At 37.3% G+C, this 23,287-nt stretch overlaps 1 protein-coding gene and 1 long non-coding RNA gene across 2 annotated transcripts in view; one reads left to right on the forward strand and one right to left on the reverse strand.

Annotated features, from left to right (window-relative positions):
* LOC112144900 (testis-expressed protein 264) overlaps positions 1 to 23,287 on the forward strand; it is a 54,459-nt gene that overhangs the window by 12,094 nt on the left and 19,078 nt on the right. The gene's annotated exons all lie outside the window — the stretch shown is intronic.
* On the reverse strand, positions 643 to 18,678 carry LOC112144901. The gene is made up of 5 exons (XR_004947926.1): positions 18,513 to 18,678; positions 16,495 to 16,635; positions 10,745 to 10,940; positions 2,081 to 3,665; positions 643 to 701 (listed from the first exon to the last, which is right to left on the reverse strand). It is a non-coding gene; the product is annotated as an uncharacterized LOC112144901 (long non-coding RNA).

A 23,287-nucleotide genomic window follows, 5' to 3' on the forward strand; every position in this document is an offset into this window, starting at 1 on the left:
TTGTTGTTTTTGAATATAAAAGAATTAAGGATGCATGATTTAAGGAACACACTCGATGTGTGATCATTGAAATTTAAATAACTTACAATACATGGAAAAAAAGCAAAACAAAAAGCAACTAATACACATAAATTTTGTTTCACTGTAATAGTTTTATTTATACTTGTTCATATTAAATATTAATATGCCCCCTCTCTTTACGTGTTCTCCTATTATGTATTTTATATTTATTTAATGTTTTGTAATACATGTATTTTTTATCCAAATGTATTTTACATGATTGTCTTATAATTGTATTTTTATTACATATCTTTTTTATTGATATTTATATTTTTTAAACTTTGTTTTTATTATTATTTAGGTTGATAATTTTAATATCTGTCCAGGGACAACAAATGAAAAATAGTCGTTGCATGATATGCTTTTAATATGCACTGTCCCTGAGATATAAGTTAAATTAAATTGACTTTAAATAAAAAATCTACATAACTTAAATTATACTCCAAATGAGCAAAGTCTTCATAGAAGTTGGGGCTCCCCTAATATTCCTGCCTGTTTTTATTCATAGTTATGTTAAAGAGTTACATTTTAGAAGTTTTAAAAAGTTAGTTTTAGAGTGCTCAATGAATGTTTATCCTGTTCGGTCCGCGACCTGAGGTGTCTTCTGGATTTTGGCCCCCCTGTGTGATTGAGTTTGACACCTTTGTCTAGGGCTGGGCGATATGGGAATTTTCATATTGCGATATCGCTTTTTTCATTTTGTGCGATAACGATATTAAAAACGATATCAATCAAATAATCAAAGTAATCTTTATTGCAGAGATTTACGACTTCAGATTTTTACACCTTAACTTTGACCCCCCCCCCCTAAAATCTTAGTTAGTTCAAATTAAACTTTCATTATTTTTTTTTATTAACTGTAGTATTGAAACTAACTGTGAGGAACATTTAAATATTTCTAATAAATATTGTACATATACATAATGTACACAATAGTTAAACAATAACGGTGGTTTTCAATAGGCTGTAGAGAATTTCTGATTTAATTTAATCTGACTGCAGCACATAGAAGTTTCTTTCAAATTAAAATTAAGTCTTAAAAACATTGTTCTAAAGCAGCAAATATATTGCAGTTATTTTTATATTATTTTCTAATTTCTTCTGAACATAAACTACAGGTACTGCTGTGCAGCAGAAGATAATAAAATGTAAACTTAATCTTAAAATAAACAGTTCTGATAATAGATTTAATCATCATTTCACTCAGTCATCTGACATGTGTACATGTTGGAGGATTGATCAAACAAGTTTATTTTACTATTATTAGATCACCTCATTAAGAAATGAGCATAAACGGAACAAATGTAACTAAGAAATTCATTATTGATACACAATAAAACAACAAATTATTCTAATTCGAAGCTCTATACAAAAGATTTTGGTTAATATTTTAACAAAACCCTCAAACTCTAAACTCCACAGCCACAATCGAGTCCACGCCCCCCTGCGCGCGGCTGTTACTAGCATGCACAGTCTCTCCTCTTTCAGCCCCGCGTGACACGTGACCCGCAGCAATAGACAGACTGTCTCCTTTTTTCTGTTTTCATGGAGGTTCTCCTCTAAATCAGGTGTTTAAACTCCTGATTTTAAAGCGTGTCTTCTCTCCCTCACACTCTGTGGGTCTGTTGGTAACAAACAGCTGCGGAGGAATAATCCGGTCGGACCGAACCATTTTAAATTTAGAGGAGGGGGGTCCGGTGACGACGTTTCCAAATCAAAATATATAAACATCGTTACCTTGACATTAAAAATAAAAGTATTTGCGATTATATATTGGTTATTGGTTTACTGAAATAGTGTTTTCTGTTTTGTCCTTTTGTCATCATTCGGGGCCTCCGTCCCCCCCGCTCTCAGTCTGGGCTCCTAGAATCAGCCGCTCCGTAAGAAGAGGAAGCGCGGCTCTTCCGGGGTTTTTTCCCGTGTTATTTAACACGAAAGTTTATCGCAATAGTCTCATTTCACTATCGAAAAAAGGTAATATCGCGATAACGATAATTATCGTTTTATCGCCCAGCCCTACCTTTGTCTTAACCCTTCCTCTGTCCGTGCGGCCAAGAAAAAAGTTTTTCGAAAATTATGTGCGAATAGGCACTGTAGAAGTGTTCCTCGTGGTCTTTTATCATCATGACATTTTTAGCTAAAATCAACAAACCTGTTGTTTCCAAGGACATAGTTTCTGCAGAACGGTAGTAGTTCTTAAGAAGTTTGCCACTGAGTTGTGGGCAGTAAGCCTCGGCCTCTATCCCATCATGCCTTTGTTTACACTCTCTCCCACTAGCTTACAGCGCCTCACAATCCCAAGCTAACATTACAGGTGCAACAAAAATGGCGAGCATTATCAGAAATATCCTTGTATAGAGCCAGATTCCAGCTCAGACGAGGAAAACAAAGACGTTTATGGATCTGTTTGTCTGCAAGTGAATGCTTCAGAATGGAGCGAACAGGGAGCTTGACTCTCGCCCAACATCACAAATATGCTTTTTTCCAACGTATTTTTTGTATCTGCTCTCGATTCACAATGATTTGAATTAAAAAATTTTTTTTTTAAATAAATGTCCTCCATTATAAGAAAAATGCCTCAAGAATTTGATTAAAACAATAAAAACACAATTTTCATTGGAGGGGCTCTTTAAAAACTTGGGAAAGATGTAAATTATATTATTTTCAAATGTCATATGTAAATAAGTGGCAGCGCTCCCCCTTATTCTTTTGAAATTTTTTTAAATATAATTTTTTCCTCTCATTTTAAAAAGTACTCTTTGAAAGAATTATGATTACATCTTTTGAGAAGATTGTCATTAAAATGAAAGTTCTTGCCATCAAAAGGTCAAATTTTGGTTTTAAATTAGGAATTGGATCAGTTCAAATACCCATTATTAAAACTGAATCAAAAGTAGAAATATTAAAATGAAATTAAAATCGCAAAGAATTAGGTTTAGAAATAGCAGAGAAGAAGGAAATGAATGACTGAAATGAAAGCTGTTGTTTTACTCTTTTTCTATCTTCTCTGAATCAGATATTCAGTTGACGGCTAACACCCATCCCAAGAGAGGAGACCTTTTCAAACAAGCTGATCAGCGTTTAGCATGCCTAGCTTGTCCTGGCTGAAGGATTCCTGTCTGTTAAACACTTTGAATCGCTGCCCCATGGCCAGGCCTGATATTTGCCTTGTCAGGCCATTGATTGGCCTCAGTGTTTTTCTTCTGTGCCTTGGCTTTTTAGCAGCGAGCGACATCACAGATGCCTCGGTATCTTGAGAATTGGTTTTTAGCACAGTGGCCAAGGCCCACAGACAGGAATGGAGGGGGGGTGCTGAAGGGGGCGAGGATAGTACTGCTGACATTCACAGAGATCTAAAGGTTTGTGAAAGGCAGATGATGGAACATTTGTTTGCTTGAGGGCACTGACGTTTCTTGCCAGTGCAGGCCTTCTGCCCTGAATGTAAAGCAAGTTTTCAATTGTTCTGTAGAAACAGCTTTTTAGTAGAAACTGACACATTGTAAGATATTCGCCGAGTCTCCTTTTGTAAAGAAGGGGGCTTCATTTTTGGAGCCTGACTTTGCTTTTCTTGCAGTTCTTATTCTTGTCATCTACTCGGGGAAGATCTGTGCAAAAAGAAAAAAAAAAAGTTTAGTCTGGCGTGTTGGTTGGAATGCATTCTTAGCTGTGCTGTACACTCAGAAAGGTCAGTAAAGGTTGCTGGCTGGAAAAAGTCATGGAGGCCATGCAGATTTTATGCCCTGGTTTCAAATCAATATAAAGCCTATGGCAAAGACTCCTGCGACTGAGGAAAAAGAAGTAACTCTAAATGTTAAAAAATATGTGACTTATTTCAACACAGGGCAAGTTTGTGCACCCACTGACTGTTTATAAGAACTGGACAGATAGAGACTATTTCCAAATTCCCACCCTACTTATTAGATTAGATTACATTAGAATGTGTTTGTTTCAAAAAATTAGATTAGAAATGGTTTATTTTAAGCAATCCAAAACCTTCTTTAGATTAGAAATGGTTAATTTCAGGCAATCAATTGTTTTGGATTAGAATTGGTTTATTCCAAGAAATCAACATTTGTTTATTAGAAGTGGTTATTTCAAGCAATCTTTTTTTTTAGATTAGAAAAGGTTTATTTTAAGCAAACAACATTTTTTTAATTAAATGTGGTTTATTTCAAGCAATCAAAAACTTTTTTTTAGATTAGAAATTGTTTATTTCAAGCAATCATTTTTTTATTAGAAACTGTTATTTTCAAGCAATCAAAAACTTTGTAAAGATTTGAAATAGTTTATTTCAAGCAATGTTTTTTTATTAGTAATGTTTCTTTTTAAGAAATCTTTTTTTAGATTGGAATTTTTTTTTTCAAGCAATATTTTTTTAGATTAGAAATGTTTTATTTGCCCTGCGACAGACTGGCGACCTGTCCAGGGTTTACCCAGCCTTCGCCCTTCAGTAGCCGGGATAGGCTCCGGCACCCCCGCGACCCCGAAAGGGACAAAGCGGTCAAGAAGATGGATGTTTTATTTCAAGAAATCAAGTCTTTTTAGATTAAAAATTGTTTGTTTCAACCAATCACACATTTTTAGATTAGAAAGGAATATTTCAAGCAATCATTTTTTTAAAGATTTAAACTGTTCATTTCAAGCAATCAATTTTTCTTTTGATCAGAAATTGTTTATTTTATGCAATCAAAAATAGATTAGAAATGTTTTATTTCAAACAATCAAGTCTTTTAACATATAAAATTGTTTATTTCAAGCAATCAAAAAATCGATTAGAAATTGCTTATTTTTAAGCAATCAACATTTTTTAGATTTAATTTTTTAGAATATTTTTTTGATTACTTTAAACATATACAATGCACAAATATTTTGTGTCATGAATCTTAAAATAAATTTGGATCCAAGTTCACTTTTTTTTTTAAACAGCAAATATGACTTCCCCAATTTCATTAAGTGAAACTTAATCAATACAAGCATTTTACTGTCTATTTATGAATCCACTGTGTTTTGATGATGAAAAAGTTTATTATATTCAGCAGATTTTTTCAAACACAGTTGTCTGTATTTAGAGTGAAGTGGAGCTAAGCCCATTTTCAAATAGGGGTGTTGTCTATTGGCAAGTCTGTATGTACTGTGATACGTGTCTCACTATACGATACGTATCGCGATATATCCCAAGATTGTACCAGAACCATTTTTTAAAAATGTTTTTCTTTTATAGATAAGATAAAGTTACAGATACTTTATTGATTCCAGCCTGGGAAATTAATATGTAAAGAGTATGACTTTTATTCTTTTATTCTTTATCCAGTCTAAATACACCCTAAATGAGAACTGGACTGAGTGAGTGTGACACCACCAAATCAAACAAAGTCAATTCAGTCGCCATTTTTTTTCCCACAATATAGGCGTCACCATGTTGGAGCCAGATGTCATCAGTAAGCTGTGATTGGTCCAAATGGTTGAGTTAACATTCCTATGACAACCACTCTCGCCAATCAGGACTGAGCTTGTTGGAAGTCCACACCCTTAGCACCTAGAAGCAGGCTCTGAAGAATCTGTCAATCAAAGGTTTCAAACATTCAAATGGAACAGGACAGTTGGGGCGGAGTCGCTTTTGGCACCCGCTGATTGGCAGAAAGTGATGATGACATTAGAAAGTGCCAACATAGTGCTAAGCTAGCGATTTGGTTTTCCTCTTTTTGGCGGTATTCTTCTTAGCCGCCTGCAATCTTCTTTCAAACAACATTAAATTCCTGTTATACTCGATGTACAAAAAGTAAAGCAAGAAAAAGACGAGCTGCTGGATGACCTCCATTGTTGTTGCTGCTTTTCTAGTCGACGCGCTACAATGACACGCTAGTGGACAAACTGCTTAGTGGAAAGGAGGCTATATTTGTATCGAGGCATCTGATTGGCCACCTAATAACTTGAATAATCTGCATTAAAGAAAAAAATAGGATTATTAAGAACGTGTTAAAAAGATAAAAGAATGACAATTGTAATCATTGAGTAATAGTTGTTTAGATTTTGGCTTCTTAGAACCAGCAGGTACTTCCTGTTTGGAATGCCAGGAGGGAGGGGTCACTCAGTCCAGTTCTCAAATACAATCAACGGTTGCACCACCATTGTGTGAATGCTAAATGGTTTTGCACTTTATATTTCTTAACATTGTTTTAGAAGAACTCTCGTTAGATCAGTACTATGCTATTTGGTTTTGGGCCTCTGATGAAAGTACAAAAACTCTATACAAGTATACATTATTTACCATTAAATGTGAACAACCTCAGAGTTTGGTTTCAGTGGTCATTACAGTTACTTTAATTCAAAAGCAAACATGTTTTCTCCATTTAGTTGAAACTATTTGTGTCTTTTGTATTTATCTCTTGACCTATTAATAGTATTGCCATGCCAAATCTATGCCCCCTCTCATCAAGTATGTTGCATCATGACCCTGGAAGCCAACTTCCCCTCAGGAGCCTCGGTGCAGTTTGCTTGTCAAATGTTCAAACATGACTTTCATCCATGCAGCAGCTGGGAATCAACTATTGGTGTTAAATGTCAAATCTACATATGATTGATCGGACTTAAACTTTATTCACTGTTGCTCTGTCGTTCAGAATTAGGATCAGGAGGGGAGGGGAGACTGCTGTTAAAGAGGCGCGGTTATTTTTAGATGTGGGACGAAGAGTTTTTCTGCTCGTGGCTATTTTATCAATCTGTTGGGATGTGGTAATTTGAGCAACACTTAAACTACTTGCTTACAAGGTTTGTTTGAAGTTCTCTGTCTGACTTTGTTTTGCTGAACATGCTCTCAGTTTGTCCTACTTGAAGCTTTTTATCCGTGTGAGTGAAATGCTAAAGAAAATGACTGGAGTAGCTCACAAAATAACACTTAGTCCTCCTTATGACAATTTATTCTGCATCTCAGTGTTTTGCTTTGTGTGTTTTCACTCGTGTGCCAATCCACACTTTACAGGTTGTGCAGAAGATCTGTGCAGGTGTGAATGAATCTTAAATGTACTAATTTTTTATCCATTTTATGATCCCTGTGTGTCTCTATGACTTAGGAATAAGCAAACGTTTCAAGAAATGTATTCCAGCTTTATTGAAAACTTTATTTATAGCTTTGATTGGGAGCAATACTCACTCCCTACTCACTACAGTGCACTAAAACAAAAACACAAAATCAAGCGCACTAGAAATTTCCCAGAAGTCTTTGCGAAAAACTAGCGTGCATCAATGCTCATTATATTAGCGAGTATAGAACACAATACATTGCGGTCAAGCAAAACGTGTTTAAACATAATTTTTTAATATACCATCCACATTTTCACCATCAGAACACATTAGAGTCACAAATAGAAGTTGTAAAATGTTCCTATTAATTCAATTTTCACTTCGTGAAATCGGGGATGTCATATCCGGCGTTCAGAATAACGAAAGAACATTAGCATGGGGTAGTGCTGCCACAAATGATTATTTAATAGTCGACTAATCACCGATTATTTTTCCTGATTAGTCGACTAATCGGGTCATGGGCAAACTGGATGTAAACACACATCTTAACCATCATTAGCTTCAGACTAACTAAAAACTAGATATATGACATTACCTGTGATAATGCAAGTGAGAAAATGCTAGTGCTGATAGCTGAAGATGCTGAAATTGATTGCTGAAATCACTGGAGTTAATAGCTGAAAACAGCTAAAATATTAGCTAAATGCCGAATTAGCATGCAAAATTGAGAAAAAAAGCCCAAAGTAGCCAAAACAGCTAGCATGTAGTGGAAATATTAGCTGAACTCTTAATTAGCCTAACAACTGAAAAAAATCCTATGTTAGCCAAAATAGCTAGCATGTAGCTGAAATATTAGCTAAACTTCAGATTAGCCTAAAAAATGGAAAAAAACTTAAATTAGCCAAAACAGCTAGCATGTAGCCTAAATATTAGCTAAATTCCAAATTAGCCTAAAATACTGAAGAATCCTAAATTAGCCATGGTTAGCAAGTAGCTGAAATATTTGCTAAAAATCAAAATAGCCTTAAAAACTTTAATAAATGCCAAAATAGTCCAAAAAGCTAACAGACTGCCATTAAACTTTGCAGTATATACATACTTTCATCTTTACTGCACTCTGACTCTATATAATATAAGGTATTGACTAATCGACTATTAAATTAGTTGTCAACTATTTTAATTGACGATTTGTTGTTGATTAGTTGACTAATTGTGGCAAACCTAGCATGGTGTCCGAATTGCTTTTAGATTCCACTGCACTCTATAGTTTTTTAGTAGTCGGTGATAAGAGTGGGAATTCGGAGATAGCCAGAGTTTTGTTGTGTCCATTGACTGTATATGAGAACTGAACTACGTGACTCAGTGCAATAAAAATATGTTTCCTGCTGGTCCCGAACAAACAAAACATTTGGTTGACAGATTCTCTTTAGCCTGCGTTCAAGTGTTAGGGGGTGTGGCCTTCCAACATGCTTGCTCCTGATTGGTGAGAGTGCTTGCCATGGAAACATAGACTATGAAGGACCAATTGATGTCATTTGGCTCAATGAAAAAAATGGTGACTGAATTAACTTCATTTCGTTGGAGCCAGAAGTACGTCATTTTCTGTGGGTGACATCACATTCACTCGGTCCAGTCCTTACATACAGTCGATGGAAAAAGCAGAGTGATGTCATTTCAGAGGGTTGTGGGGAAGCAGTTGAGGCTACGTCATTCTCAGAAATCCATCAGCCTCTCATTTTGACATTAAACTGTGTTTATTGTAAATATATATGACATTGTATTAAGAGATGTTGCTAAAATATTTGAAAAACTTGATATTTTAGGTATTATTTAAATTGATCATAGCTTTCTTTATCAAACCTACACATTTCCTAAATTAAAAATGTTTACTTAGCTCCCAGATGAATATTACTGAGGCATTTCGAAAGTTTAATGTTGTGATTTCTTTGGGGGGAAACTCGAATGTAGATGAAATTTTCATAATTAGTTGTTTTTAAAAAAAAAAAAAAAACTGAATACACTTTCCCTCTAGAAACTTTTCAATTATTTATGAGTGTCTTTTTAATAACCCTTTTCCTGAGTTGCTTAATTTTTTCTGGCTGCCTGTTTACTGTTGCATATAAACAACATTTTGGTTTTTAGAAAAAAATATTTTTTAATGTTGAATTGGATTGTGAGAGTTAAAGTTTAAAGCTGTTTTCCACTGGAAGCTCACTTCAAGACCAGACTTTAGACTGTAAAAGGACGTTTTTAGAAGCCTGTAAGTTCAGTGAAGTGAAGAAACATCATTAAAAGTGGATCTAAAATCCTGAACCATGGGTGAACTAAACTTAAAAGTTGAATCTGTCTTTGACAGATTCGTAATAATTTGGCCGTTTTTCCAGTATGCAGAATAACAGCTTTATCAGCACACTTATTTTTGTTGGTTTCATTAAGGGATTGAGCTTTTTCTACATGAAAGGAGGGAAAGAAACCGCACATGTGCACACACTTTGATTGTTAAAATATTCCAACGATGTAGCCAGGTCTTAGATAGATATGCAAATGGAAGGAGTTTGCCTCAGTGTCCTCTGGAGAGGGATTTTCTGAAAGCAATTCATAAGTCAATTTTGAACCATTCAAGTATGAGTCTTACAACAAGGGTGGGGGCATTTAATCAAGGTGTGGAGTTTGGGGAGAATGGTGAAGGAACAAAAGAAAACCAAGAAGATGATAAAAGAAGAGACTTAACGGTGCTGTTCAGCTCTGTGACTTCCACAAAGTCCTTGGTTATTTGTCAGGGTTGAATAGGTCTTTATAAAGACGGTTGCTGCTTGAGTGACACCTGAATTTTTCATTCTGGCACTGTCACTCATTACGCCTTCAGACCCTTCTGAACCAATTATTCTTCTCAAATCTCCAAAATAATGAAATAAAGACTGTAATAGGGCTCTACCGATTGAATGCTACGTAATTATGTCATTTTTTAGGCTTACAGTCACTAAAATATAACTCAGTTTAGCAATAACTATTGTCGTTCTGCTGTTCTGACATTAAAAGAAATAATTTGACAAAGCAGAAGAGAATAAAGAATCCTGCATTCAGGGTTTGTTGGCTTAAAAAGTGACAAAATAAAGGGGAATAAATTGCATTGGACAGAAGGTCCTGATGAAGGGTTCTCCTCTGTAATGTTAAAGATTGCTGTTATTATCACAGGGCTGGAGGAAACTGTCAAATGTCACTTTACCCTTAAATTATTCATCTTCTATTTCTTTAAAGACCCACTCTAACAAAAGTTGTGTTTTGGTGTTTTTAACTGAATTTGGTGCCATTTTTCTCATAACGGAGGACATATATAAAGACAATTAAATGTATATCTGCATATAGTGTACTTTTTTTAATTTTGGCAAAAGTAGGTCACTAGTTCCATCTATGATTATGTGCAGAAATGGAATGAATGCAGAAGCTGAAGGACGACAGAACCTGTGACGTTTGGCTGCTGCTTGTTTAGGTCTTTTTATAGACACAGGCTTTACAATGACAACAGTTGCAAAATCCTCTGAAGATCTTCATGAGGAAGAGGAAAGCAACAGCTTCGTTGTCCAGCTTCTACAGGTTTAGATGCAAATCTACAAGTCGCATAGAGAAACACCTGGAGCCCATGAGCGCAGCAGCACAAACATACCTGCTTGTTAATCCTCTCCACCCAGAGACATTTTGGCAGGTGAAGTAAGAAAGCTTCAGTGAAGGATGACTCCCAGCTGAAGGCCGCGCTGCTGGCTCTCAGGCGCTGGCAAAGGTGTGACAGGCAGAAATGCCCTGCAGGTATCTCCATCCACCCCAATCCAAAAATAGCTTTCCAAAAAATTTCGTAGAGAAACCTGCAGAGGAAGTAAGTGGGCGGATGGATGGATGGATGGATGGATGGATGGATGGATGGATGGATGTTACAGCCGCCCTGCAAAGATGAAGTTAAGTGGCGTGGCTGCCACCAGATTTAAATGTCGCCGACCAACTCAAATGTCAAGGACACTAATACTCGCGCTAAACAAGCACAAACTGCAGTAACATTTAGAGGATTTTGAGGGTACTTTATGTCTCATGGCTTATTGGGTTTCATTCTAATAAAAAAATCTGATTTAAATCACTTATTGATTATTTTGAAATAATAAAAGTATATTACAGAAGCACCACACCTTTATCGTTTTCATTGTCACCCAGTTTTTCAGAGTAGAGTGCAGATAATTTCTTTGCCCATTTATCTATTTATGCATTTTAGTGCTGCCACAAACCATTATTTTTTCCAATTGGTCGATAATCGGGTCATGCACAAACTGGATGTAAAGCACACAACTTAACAATCATTAGCTTTAAACTAACTAAAAATTGGATACAGTTTATAGCATTACCTGCGATAATGGTGGTGGGAATGCTGTAAGCGGAATTTGGCCGCTGAAGATGCTGAAGTTGATAGCTGAAATCGCTGAAGCTGATAGCTGAAAAAGTTGAAGCTGATAGCCTGCTGAAATATTAGTTATAAGCGAAATTAGCGTAAAATCAGAAAAAAATACCTAAATTACCTAAAATACCTAGAGCAGAAATATTAGCTAAACTCAAAATTTCGCCTAAAAAAACCTTTAAAAAATGCGAAAATAGTCCAAAAAGCTAGCAGAATCCCGTTATAACTTTCAGCTTCACTACACTCCGACACCATATAATATGAAGTAACGACTAACCGACTCTTAAATTGGTTGTTAACTATTCTAATAGTCGACTAGTCGACCAATCCTAATGCATTTGCATTATGCAATTTGGGAACTTAGGCAGAGATGAGAAAAAAGCATGTACACACTGTATTCAGAGAATGTAAACAGGCTCATTGACGATCTAAAACATCCTAAACTGGAATAGTCCCATGGAAACTATTGGAATGGGATGGTGAATGCTGATACCGTATTTTCACGGCCAAAGGGCGCACTGTGTGAAAAGGCGCAGTCTCATTTATGTGTGCCATTTCTGTATTTAACAGACACAAAGGGCGCACCTTGTGATAGGGCGCAAGTTTTATATACATATCCTCTACTACCATACGTACCGGTATGCCCGCCTTACAACAACGCACACGCATACACGTGTGCGTATTTAAAAAAATAGATCGGGAGCAAAACTGAGTTTGGTTGTGCTTTATTTAAGTATTAATTACAAAGTAATAAGCACATTACCGGTAGTAGTAGTTCACTTTCAGCTTATCCCTTTCGGGGTCGCCACAGCGTAACAGCACCCACTGTTTCGCATCAGTGATTTTGGCAGAGTTTTTTACGCCAGATGCCTTTCCTGACACAACCCTGTACTTGAGGGGCACAGGGACCCAGTTAGGCAGCAGCGTCAAGGGTCTTGCCTAAGGACCCAATCTGGGTGGGGATCAGTGAACAGCCCTGGGAATCGAACCCAGGACTTCTGCGTTGCCAGCCCTTCACCTAGCCCACTGAGCCACCCAGCACATTACCGGTAACTGTCATTAATCAAATCCATCGAAGTCCTCATCCTCTGTCTCAGAATCGAACAGCTGCGCTAAATCCAACAAGGCAGGTTCGCTTTCGTCAATGTCAGAGTCACTTTCTGTGCCGTGCGGCTCCTCGGAAATGATGCCGGCTTTTCCGAAAGCTCGAACCACCGTGCCAGCAGACACGTAAGCCCAAGCATCCACAATCCACTGGCAAACTGTGGCGTAACTCGCACGGCGCTGCCGACCACTCTTCGTGAAGCTGTGGTCTCCTTCCGTCATCCATCGCTCCCACGCCGCTCGCAGCCTCACTTTGAACGGCCGGTTCACACCGACGTCCAGCGGTTGGAGTTCCTTGGTCAAACCTCCTGGAATAACAGCAAGCGTAGTGTTCATCTGCTTCACTGTCTGTTTCACATCAGCTGTGAGATGCGCTCGCATAGTAGAGTCACAAATCAGAAGCGACGGCGATGTGTGGAAAAAACCTCCCGGTCTCCTTACATACACCTGTTTCAGCCACTCCATCATGTCCTCGTCCATCCAGCCCTTTTCGTTTGCCTTAATAATGACGCCTGCTGGAAATGTCTCTTTAGGCAAAGTCTTTCTTTTAAAAATCACCATCGGCGGCAGTTTCTGTCCGTTTGCGTGGCAGCCAAGCACAACAGTAAACAAAGCCTTTTCGTATCCCGTTGTGCGTATCGCTACCGTGCTGGTTCCTTTCTTCTCCACCGTGTGACTCACCGGGATGTCGAAAGTCAGCGGTACCTCGTCCGTGTTGGTGATGTGGCTCGGCTGGATGCGCTTGTCGGCGATGTGCTTTTCGCAGAAGGATCGAAAGTTCGCCAGCTTTTCAATATAATCTGCCGGACGTCGCTGCGCTACTGTAGTCCTGGTCCGGATGGAAAAATTGCACCGTTTCATAAAACGCAAGCACCAAGACGGACCTCCTTTGAAATGTTCAATTTTCATTTCCTCCGCTAGCGTTACTGCTCTGAGTCGGATGGTGACAGTCGAAACGCTCCTCCCGCTCGCTCTTTGCTCGATGATTCATCGCTCGAGTCTTTCCTCCAACTCCGGCCACTTCGCTTTATGTCCGCGGAAACTCAGCTGAGTCTTCTTCGCCTGTCGGAGCTCGTTCTCCAGCTTCCTCCACTTGCGAACCATCAACTCATTGATTTTATATTCTCTCGCGGCGGCTCGATTCCCATGTTCCTCTGCGTAGCTGGTAGCCTTCAGTTTAAACTGAGCTTCATAAGCATGTCTCTTTGCCATTTTAAGAGATGTTAAAACAGCAATGTTCTGGATAAAGCACATACCTGTTGTTTTATACACAATCCACGCCCACAAACATACCTGTTGTTTGATACACAATCCACGGCCACACATCCCCCTTTAACGTTCTCATGTTCTCGGACGTGGTAGAGAACGTTCGCCTTACAACATACACAAAGGGCGCTCTGGACCAGAGGGCGCAGCGCACATTTTGAAAAAAATCTAAGACGTTTGTATGCGCCCTTTGGTCGTGAAAATACGGTAAATCTTTTGCTTTCACAAAGGGCCCCCTAAGAACCAAAGGACAAAAGAAACAAACTCTCAAGAGAAGGTAAATTACCACCCTCTACAACTTACAATAAGAAGCATTTTTTTCTCAAATGGAGAAAACAGCCGCAGTGGTGAAGGATCTATTGAATTGACTCCATAGGAACAACTTTGCTTCAATCAGGAAGACATAAAAGAATCCAGAAAAACATCTAAAGAACCACAGCCTTTGGTTAAAGTCAGGGTTTTTGATTAAAAAATTAAAGCAAATGTAACACTGTAGATTTTGACAAAAGTACTCAAACTTTCATTTTGTATTTAACAACTCTCTCATAAAACTACCATAGCATTTCATTGAAAAACCAATATATCCACAGTGAAACAAGTAAGACTGAATCTGAATTCTTCCCCTATCCTTAAAACTTCTCCCTATCCCTGTTAACCCCTCCAAATGGAGAGATATAGAGAAATAGGCAATGCCTGACATTTTGTAATAAACCATAATTTTCATCACCAGAACACAGTTTAGTCATAAATAGATGTTGTGAAATGCTTCTATTGATTCGATTTTAGCTTCATGAAATTGGTAACGTCATGCTTGCCATTAAAAAAAAAAAAAAAAAGAAAGTAGTGAGCATTGTCTCCGAATTGCTTTTAAAATCCAGGGCACTCCATAGTCCAGCACTATATAGTTTTTTTTAGTAGTTAGTACGTCCGAATTTCCACCATAATCCAAAAATTCTTCAAGCTCAATGCATTGTGGTCTATATTTGTCAATATAGTAATTATCGCATCATATGTCACAGCAGCACAACACACCTGTTGCAGAGTTCTTTACATTTTCGGAAAGCACCTTCTGTTTGACCAGTACCGCTCTGGAGTAGTTTTTGTCTGAAGAAGGCTTAAATATGAACTTTAATTCTGTGGTCGTGTTTTAACAATCTCTACCGTAGCTAAATTAAAACAGTAAAAGAATGATTTCTTCTGCCTTGATGTTTGAGTTTTACTGCCAATTATGACAAATCCTTGATTACAGCAGTTGCTGCCAGAGGCAACACAGCCAATTATAGAGTTTAGTGAACAAGTAATGGAGGGAGAAGTCAAGTTTGGACAACAAGGTTTCCTTAATAACTAAAATAATTAAAAAATCTTAAATTAATACGAACAAACTGATTGTTATCTTTCTGCTGTAATCAAGTTTTTTGGGATTATTTAAATTGTTTAAACGAAGCATAGTGTGACTTAAAAAGATAATACTATTTTTACTTTAATGTTGATATGAACTAGAAAAGTTGAATTACCTGCTATAATGCTTGTGTGAATGCTTTTTACTGGAAGTAGTCGCTGAAGAGGCGGAAGCTTTTTGCTGAAAATGGTGATGCAATTTACTTTAATTGCTGAAGGGATTTGCTGAAAATGCAAAAACTATTTGCAAAATATTACATTTGTTAAAAGGCTGGAAATTTCATCAAAGAACTATGAAAGAGCGCTGAAGTTGACCTAAATTTCTGAAAAAAATTGTAGTAAAATTGCTTGAAAAACCCCAATACATACAAATTTTGTAAAAATATTTAGTGTGTTGGATAAATATAAGCTAAACTCCAAATTAGTTAAAAAAAACCCCAGTGGATGCCAAATTAGCCAAAAAAGCTAGTACATTGCTTAAATACTACCCAAACTCCAAAATAGCCTAAAATTCCTCAGTAGCCTAAATTAGCCAAATACGTTAGCATGTTGCTAAAATATTAACTAAACTCCAAATTAGCCCCCAAAAAACATAGTAGATGCCAAATTAGTCAGAAAAGCTATCTCATTTCTTAAAAACTAGCCAAACTCCAAAATAGCCTAAAATTCCTCAGTAAACTAAATTAGCCAAAAATGTTAGCCTGTTGCTAAAATAGAAGCTGAACTCTATATTAGCCTATAAAAACCTCTGTAGATAATAAATTAGCCAAAAATGTTAGCCTGTTGCTAAAATAGAAGCTAAACTCCAAATTAACTTAAAAAAACCCCAGTAGATGCCAAAAGCTAGCACTTTGTTAAATACTATCTAAACTCCAAAATAGCCTAAAATTCCTCAGAAAACTAAACTAGCTAAAAACATTAGCATGTTGCTCAAATATCTGGTAAATTCCAAATTTTTTGAAAATTACGTTTAAAGATGAAATCATAGCCGATGAAAAATATTTAAATGCTTGTTGCTAATCTACTTATTTTTTTTATTTGAAGACTTTCTCATTCATTTCATGTGGGGCATATTTTGCTATTACTATAGTTTATAAATACAAAAATATCATAAAGTTTATGAATTAGTAAGCATTTAAACAATTTGAGCAGTTGCTATTTGACCACCGACCAGTACCAGCAAACATGAAAGAATAAACACAACGTACCATTTTTACAGACAATCCTGATCTCTCTTATCATCTTCCACAAGACCAAGGAGACAAAATTTGCATTCTTCTCCCAAATTTGCCTCCAGTTAATGAGTGGTTTCTCTTGATTTCCATGCACAGCCAGGTCTTTGCTGCCAGCTGCTGACGAGACAGAGAAGCCTTGTTTCTTTACCTGAAGACATTTCATGGAAATGAGCCTGATGTGTCTTCCGTCTGAAGGGACTGAAAGTGTCTACTGTTGATATCGATAGGAGATGAGATCTCCGCACATCATATTCACATAAGACCAATAAAAGACCATTTGTTAAAAAGTTTTTTTTTCCTTTTGTTTGCTACCTGACATTTACACTGTACTCACACTCAAAGTGCCCCCATACTTCGTGGAAACATCAGATGCCATTGCTTTAGGCTTAGTGGCATGTGCATGAAAATCATGAATATTTAATGTTTTCATGCATACCCACATTAACATGCATGAAAAGTGACAACTAAAAAAATTCAGCTACTTCTTTGTCATACATTTTTGCATTTTTTTGTGAATCTAAACATTTATATTTCAGGGAACTGTTCAATCTGAGAAGCATCTCTCTTGTTTTTTGCCTTCTTCACTGGGAATTTCACATGCGATCTTTGGGCTTCTACTCCTGGGAGGATTTCCAATTGTCTTGAATATTTTCAAATGTGAGTCAACTCGGTAGGATGATGTGGGTTGATGAAATCAGAACAGTTTTGGCCGAGATTTGACTATCTGCTCCCTTTAGATGAAAAGTGACCGTTGTCGTAACTGTCTTACTTTTGTGGAGGTGGTCTGTATTACGTTTCCTCTTAATCTCTATCTCTGAATCCACTAAGGTTAAGTCGGTTTTCTCCTGCATTTTCGCTTTGTTTGAGCTCAGTGAATCATAGGTCAAATGTTTTGTATTTTGGGATCTGTTGACTAAAAACTGAACATGTGAATCATTTGCTTGAAGTTAGTTTCCGCCTTTGAGAATTATATGTCATATCCAGTATTAGAGAAATATATTTTCATTTATTACTTTTGATTCTCTTTCTGAAACAATTTCAAATCCACTCAGTAACATTACATAAATTTGTACTAAAGAGAATATATACTTCTTTCTCCAACGAAAAAGAAAAAAATATATATAAAAATCAACAAGCGTCAGATTTCCTAATGAGGTTTATTCCATTTCGCCAGGATATATTTTCAACTTTTCTACACTCTCAACTTTGTAGGAATATGTTGAGGGTTGTTTCTTAATATCTCGACCACATGTGTCAAAGTCGAGGCCCGGGGGCCAGATCCGGCCCTTTGGGTAATTCTATGCGGCCCTCCAGATCATTTTATTTTATTGTTATGGCCCGATGTTCTTTCACTTATTTCTAACTTGTATAATTTTGACAAAATATATTTTTATGGAGAGTAAAATATTCAAAGTTATTTAATGTAAGTTAATTTATTTTGGAATAATATTCCTGCCTTTTTATTATTCATAATGTTACACGGAATAAGAATGATGGGCCAACTCACTCTCGGTGCAACATATTTAACAAAAAAAAAAAAAAAAAAAACAGCATTTTTCCCTCCATTAGCAAACGCATGAACTCCAGTAACCTTGCTATTCTCAATTTTACTGTTCTAGATCATTTTCATAATTATCTTTACCTCTTATGAATTTCTAGTATGAACTGTATCTGTTTGAGAAACATATTTTAAACTAATTTCTTTTACCCTTTTGTACTGTATTTCACATTAATGAAATAGCAAACGTTTTACATGTTATCTCTCAGAACATAGTTTATCTTACTACCTGTTAACTTACACTGCATTCAAACATTCATCACATGTTACCGCAGCCGCCACCGATTCACGTCCGCCATCTTAGTAACACAACGTGGTGTTGGACTCATTCCAGTTAAACAGCGCCTGTTCTCAACTAATTCTACTCTGAAAATGACTTAAAATACATGATAACCGTCACATATCATTTGTGTGTTGGTTTCAACCAGCTTACCTGGAAAATAAATAAATAAAACAATCAATAACTGCTGCGCGCCTGGTCACGTTCTGCTGACTCACTCATCACGTAGTGACTGAGCTCCTCCTTCCGGCGTCAACTACTGATGGCCAAAGTGCCAAGCGCCCTCTGCTGGTGAAACTAAGTACTAAAGAAAAGACATTTTTTAACACAGAATATTTTCAGATATGTATAAGTAGTTTCACTAATCGTTTTATAAGACTTAAAATAAAATTAAAAAAGGGGGGGCAACTATTTTAAACGTCTGTTTTAATCACACAGTGCCGCAATAATTATGTTAAAAATGTACATGTTTAAAGTTTTAAAAATGGGCATTCTGCTAGCTTTTTAGATTGTTTTGGCATTTACTAAGATTTTTTTTAGGCTATTTTGTAGTTTAGCCAATGTTTCAGCTTCATGCTAGCTGTTTTGGCTAATTTAGGCTTTTTCAATTTTTTAGGCTATTTTGAAGTTTAGCTGGGTTTTTTTTAGCTAAATGCTAGCTGTTTTGGCTAATTTACTTTTTTAAAGTTTTTTAGGCTAATTTGGCACTGAGCTAATATTTTAGCTGGCTATCAGCTTAAGCATTTATAGCTTTTAGCTTCAGCGTTTTTAGCTATCAATTTCAGCATCTTCAGCTATCAGCTCTAGCATCTTCAGTGGCCAAATTCAGCTTACAGCATTCACACGAGCATTATCTCATGTAATGCTATAAACGTAATTCATAATTATGTTAAAGAGTTATGGTTTTAAAGTTTTAATATTTTGTTTGACAGTTTTCCGTAAATGTTTATCCTTTTGGGCCCACGACCTAAGGTGTGTTTTGGATTTTGGCCACTTATATGATTGAGTTTGACACCCCTGGTCTAGACCCACTCCAATGAAAATCGTATTTTTAGTTATTTTTCTAACATGTTCTTGCAGCATTTTTCTATTGATTGAGGACAGATAGAAGAATTTCAGATTAAAACTGTTTCAAAGTATTTCTTTATTAAAATGGAGCAGGAGCAGATAAAAATCCAGAGATTCTTTTAAATACCCGGGGACAATAATGAACATTAGACAGTGTGGATTTAATCTTTAAGAAAAGTACAGCAACCCCTCCATCTTTTGAGGAATTTTTAATATTAATAAGGACATCTTATCCATGGTGTACATTTCACTTGTAGAGTCCATCCTCACATTCAATATTGCATCTGGTTCAACTTTCTCACCCTTAACCAAAAAAAATATTCTCTCTAAAATAATCAATCAGGCCCCCAAAATTACTCAAACACCACAGTCCCCTCTCAGTGACCTGTACATGCAATCAGTGATGAGGAAAGCCATCTTCATCACTCTACACCCTCTTCATCTCTCATCATCATTTATCCCTAATGCAGTCACTCAGCATTAAAATGGATCCATGAATGAATGAATAAATGAATGAGTGAATGAGTGTTTGGGTTTGTAATGCAGTGACTGCCATGGGTGAGCAAAAGTCTCCCTTCTCTGTTCCAATTCTAAATCCTCCATTCTCAGACAATTAGATCCATTAACGTTTTCATTTTCCTTGTTTGAGCTCCCATCTGGCTCAAAACTGTACGACTGAATAGCTACAGGATCATACATCGTTTTTGTTTTCATGCTCATCTACGTTAGTGTGTAGCGGCCAGTTCTTGGAAAATACATAATAACATTGATTTTATAATTTTTAAAAAGTCATACTAAAACAAAAAGTCATACTTACATTTAAATGCAAACTTTTGTACCTCAGAGCCCACTCGCGTGAAAAAAATGTTTTTCTCCTCACCCTCTTGCCACAGGGATACGCAGTCATAAGCATTGACGTATATTAATTCATGGACAAAACAAGGTGTTGACGTCAACCATAGAAAATGAATTACTTCCAACCATCGTGAAATCACACCAAAGCTATCACCGTGGTTTACTCATCACCTGCCGCCATTTTGTAACCCGTCGTCAGTGATTGGTCCGAGTCGGTTGGAGTCACGTTTTTTAGAGCAATTATTGTCACCAATTATGAGTGAGCTTGTTCCGGCTTGTTCTAAATCCACACCTCTTCCATTGAAACCAGCTCGGGAGAATCTGTCGATCAAACGTTGGAGGTGGGTCCAGTGGGCGCCAAATGCTTTTACTGAGGCATCTGATTGGCCAGTTTATTGCTTAAATAACTGGCGATAAAGAAAACATATCTAAAAAAATAATTAGGATTAGAAAGAAGATGTTAAAAATAAACTATCAGAGCAAAAATGGTTATTCTGACTGAGAAATAACTATTTCTCAATGGGAGTCTATGGGACTTTGATTTCTTGGAACCAGTGAGTTATTTGAAACACGAGGTTGGTATGTCCATTGAACATACAGTCAATGGTCATAAGTCTCTAAGGCTACCGCTTCGGACATCATTACTGCTCCAAATGCCCCAACAATTGGAGGGATAGGGAGAAGCCGGCAGAATGTGGATTCAGTCTCATACTTTCTTGGTCTTCTATCTCTCATTGTTCAAATGAACCTACCAATAGGATGACGGACTTTCGGTGTCAAGTGGGCAAACCTAAAAAAACGGCAAGGAATCAAATACTTGTTTGCTCCACTGTACAAAGGAAGGGTCACAAAGACTAGATGACAGTGTTTAGTGTGGAAGAACTTGACCCACCCGCACACGTTTTGACTTAAACCCAAAAGACGTCCCGTAGAGCAAAGACTGTGATCCAGACATTGTTATTCAGCATAGTGTTTGACCTCAAGGATGAACTTGTGGAGAAACGATCAAACATTCCCATGAACACTCTCTGAAAAGCCTTACCAGAAGAGATGTGCGCGTCAAACTCCAGGCCTGGACGGCTGCTGTCCTGCCGGTTTATCACATTCCAGTTTTTGATTCCCTGAATCTGGTGCATTTTGTCCATCAGAAGGGCAGAGTTAGCTTAAAAACAACCATGACAGCAGCCCTCAAAGACTACACTTTGACACTTTTGATTCAGATAGATACATAAATGCTGCTATGATGTAAGATACAACTGCTGAAGAGAATGTCACTGCTGACATACAGTCATGTGAAAAAATTAGGACACCCTTTGAAAGCATGTGGTTTTTTGCAACATTTTTAATAAATGGTTATTTCATCTCCATTTCAACAACACAGAGAGATTCAAATAATCCAACTAAACAAATAAAACTGAAGAAAAGTCTTTTCAAGATCTTCTGTAAATGTCATTTTACAAAAATGCCTATTCTAACTGAGGAAAAAGATAGGACACCCTTGCCCCTAATAGCGAGTGTTGCCTCCTTTGGCTGAAATAACTGCAGTGAGACGGTTCTTGTAGCCATCTACCAGTCTCCGACATCGGTCTGAGGAAATTTTACCCCACTCCTCAATGCAGAACGTTTTCAGCTGTGAGATGTTTGAGGGGTTTCTTGCATGTACAGCCCTTTTCAAGTCACCCCACAGCATCTCAATGGGATTCAAATCTGGACTTTGACTTGGCCATTCCAGGACTCTCCATTTCTTCTTTTTCAGCCAATCTTTGGTTGATTTACTAGTATGTTTTGGGTCATTGTCATGTTGCATGGTCCAGTTCCGCTTCAGCTTTAATTTTCTAACTGATGGTCTCACATGTTCTTCAAGCACCTTCTGATACACAGTAGAATTCATGGTGGATTCTATGATGGTGAGCTGACCAGGTCCTCCTGCAGCAAAGCAGCCCCAAACCATGACACTTCCACCTCCATGCTTCACAGTTGGTATGAGGTTCTTTTCTTGGAATGCTGTGTTTGGTTTACGCCAAACATGTCCTCTGCTCTTGTGTCCAAATAATTCAATTTTGGACTCATCTGTCCAAAGAACATTATTCCAGAAGTCCTGGTCTTTGTCAACTTTATCTCTGGCAAATGTCAGTCTGGCCTTGATGTTTCTCTTGGAAAGCAAAGGTTTCCTCCTTGCACACCTCCCATGCAAGTTAAACTTGTACAGTCTCTTTCTGATTGTAGAGGCATGTACTTCTACATCAACAGTAGCCAGAGCCTGCTGTAGTTCTCGAGATGACACTTTAGGGTTTTTGGAGACCTCTTTTAGCATCTTGCGGTCTGCTCTTGGGGTGAACTTGCTGGGGCGACCAGTCCTGGGCATGTTGGCAGTTGTTTTGAAAGCCCTCCACTTGTAGACTATCTTCCGGACAGTGGAATGGCTGATTTCAAAATCTTTTGAGATCTTTTTAAATCCCTTCCCAGACTCATAGGCTGCTACAATCTTTTTTCTGAAGTCCTCTGACAGCTCTTTTGCTCTCACCATGGTGCTCACTCTCACTTCAACAGTTAGGAGCACACCAAACTAAATGTCTGAGGTTTAAATAAGGCAAGCCTCATTCAACATGCAGAGTAACGATCTACTAATTATGTGCACCTGGTGTGATATACCTGTGTGAGATCTGAGCCACTTTAAGAGGGAATACATGTGAGGGTGTCCTATCTTTTTCCTCAGTTAGAATAGGCATTTTTGCAGAATGACATTTACAGAAGATCTTGAAAAGACTTTTCTTCAGTTTTCATTGTTTAGTTTGATTACTTTAATCTCTGTGTATTGTTGAAATTGAGATGAAATAACCATTTACTAAAAATGTTGCAAAAAACCACATGCTTTCAAAGGGTGTCCTAATTTTTTCACATGACTGTAACTAGGCTGAAAGACGGACTTTTAGAAAATTGTTTTAAAGAGAAGTCGGCTAACTCTTCCCCAGAACTCGCCTGGCATGTGTCCCTTGAGTCTACAA

Source organism: Oryzias melastigma, linkage group LG5, assembly GCF_002922805.2.
Source record: "Oryzias melastigma strain HK-1 linkage group LG5, ASM292280v2, whole genome shotgun sequence".
NCBI classification, from domain to species: Eukaryota; Metazoa; Chordata; class Actinopteri; order Beloniformes; family Adrianichthyidae; genus Oryzias; species Oryzias melastigma.